We start from the raw sequence: 2,411 nt of genomic DNA on the forward strand, positions 1-2,411 counted from the left end.
GCCGCGCGGCCGGTACGCAGTGGGCACGGATCAACGTATCGCTGCCAGACTTTCAAAGCTTCCTGATTTGGGAAAGCTGAAAGTTGGTTGGTCGATATGCCATATCCGCGAGGTTATGGAAGAGCAGAAATGCTACAAGTGTTGGAAGGTAGGCCATACGAGCTACCATTGTAGGGAACCAGACAGAAGTAATCTGTGTTGGAAATGCGGTTTGAGTGGACACAAGAAGCAAGCTTGTACCAACTCTGTCAAGTGTTTAGATTGCGGTACGAGGTCACAGAACCTTCACGCAACGGGCAGCTATATGTGTCCTAGAAGGCGAACGATTAGATCATAATGGTTAGGTTGCTACAACATAACCAGAATCATAGTTATGCCGCATTTCAGTTAATGTGGCAAACGATTAGGGAAGAATCTGCGGATATAGTGTTGATTGCAGATCCGTATCTGGCAACAACCAACGTCCAAAGTGTTACGCAATGACGATAACACAGCAGCGGTAGTGGTTAACGCGGGACTTACCAGTTAAGGTAGTCAGTAAGGCTCTGAAGGGTTTAATGATAGTTGACATAGGTGATATGCGAGTGGTTAGCGTTTACGCGCCACCTAGATTTAGTATGGAAGAGTTTCAGAACATGTTGGATAACACGGTAATGGCCGTAACCGGTATCCACAAATTCGTTATCGGGGGGGACTTCAACGCTTGGTCAGCAAGTTGGAACAACCAACTTGGCGAGCGTGGAGAAACCCAGAAACGAAGAGGTGAGTTGGTCTTATCAACCTTTGCGCAGATTGACGCTATTTTATTGAACGACGGCAGCACCCCCAACTTATGTTGGACCAGGGCGTACGTCAGTAGTTGATCTTACTTTTGCGAGCAGAACAGTTGCAAGATCATTTAAGTGGGAGGTGTTATCTGGCTATATGAACTCTGATCATCGTGCAATACGAATAGATCTTGAGACGCAAAGCGTGCGTAACTTGTCCCGACCCATAACGGGATGGAGCATCAAGTATTTTAGCAAAGATATATTTGAAGTTATGATGCAAGCCGCTTTTGAGACAGAGGTCACAACAAGCGAAGACTTAATGCGTATACTTGTCACGGCGTGTAATGCGACGATGACTAAGCGTAAGAGGTACACTCCTAACAAGAGTGCATTTTGGTGGACGTTAGAGATTGAGGCACTTCGCAAAGAGTGCAAACACCGCGATCGATTAGCGCAAAGAGCATTCAATACTGATCTCTATTCTTCTTTTAGGGACGAGGTTCAAGGTGGCAAGGAATGCCCTCAAGCGATTGATCAAGCATACCCGACAGAGGAAGTGGGAAAGAGTTCCTGGGAACAGCGAACAACGCATCATTTGGTATTGTATATCATACGTTCAAGAAAGTGGCCCGAGGGTTCGATTGGACCCCGAACCATGACATTGGACGAGTTTAGGGAAGTGGTGAGCGAGCTTTTTCCTACTCACCCAAATACGGTGTGGCCTGAATATCGTATCGATCAGCCACGAGAGTTTGAAAGGGTAACTAATGATGAGATTCTTGCGGTTGCCAGGAGACTACCTAACAAGAAGGCGCCGGGACCAGATGGTATCCCGAATGAGGCGCTGAAAGTTGGTATGTTGACTGCAACCGATGCATTTTGCAGGGTTTACCAAGGCTGTTTAGAGAACGCGAAGTTCCCCGATGAGTGGAAAAGGCAGAGGTTGGTGTTAATACCGAAACCGAACAAACCACCAGGGGAACCGGGTTCAGTTCGCCCCATTTGTCTACTAGACGGGGCAGGTAAAGGTTTAGAACGCATCATAGTGCAACGGTTAAATGCACACATCGAGGAGGGTCAACGGACTGTCTGATGACCAATTTGGTTTCAGAAGTCGTCGATCAACGGTTGATGCGATTCAACGGGTAGTGGACATTGTTTCGGTAGCTAGAAGCAGAAACCGATACAGTGGACGGTATTGTGCAGTTGTTACATTAGATGTTACTAATGCTTTCAACAGTGCTTCGTGGTTGGCGATTGCAAATGCTTTACAGAGGAATTAACACTCCTAAGTATCTTTATGATATCATTGGTGATTATTTTAGGAATCGTGTGCTGATGTATGATACCACAGATGGACCGGCAGAGATTGCAGTCACATCGGGTGTACCTCAAGGCTCGGTACTTGGGCCCAACGTTATGGAACCTCATGTACGACGGAGTCCTACGAGTTGCAATGGTGGAAGGTGCACGGATTATCGGCTATAGCAGACGATATAGTATTGTTGGTGGAAGGTAATTGTGTTGATGATATTGAAATTCTCGTTTCCAGCCAGATTCGCATCATCGACAGATGGATGACCGACAACGGATTAAAGATAGCCCCGACCAAGACCGAGTTTATCATGGTCAGTTCCCATC

This window comes from Anopheles gambiae (genome assembly GCF_943734735.2).
Source record: "Anopheles gambiae chromosome X unlocalized genomic scaffold, idAnoGambNW_F1_1 X_unloc_50, whole genome shotgun sequence".
Taxonomy (NCBI): Eukaryota; Metazoa; Arthropoda; class Insecta; order Diptera; family Culicidae; genus Anopheles; species Anopheles gambiae.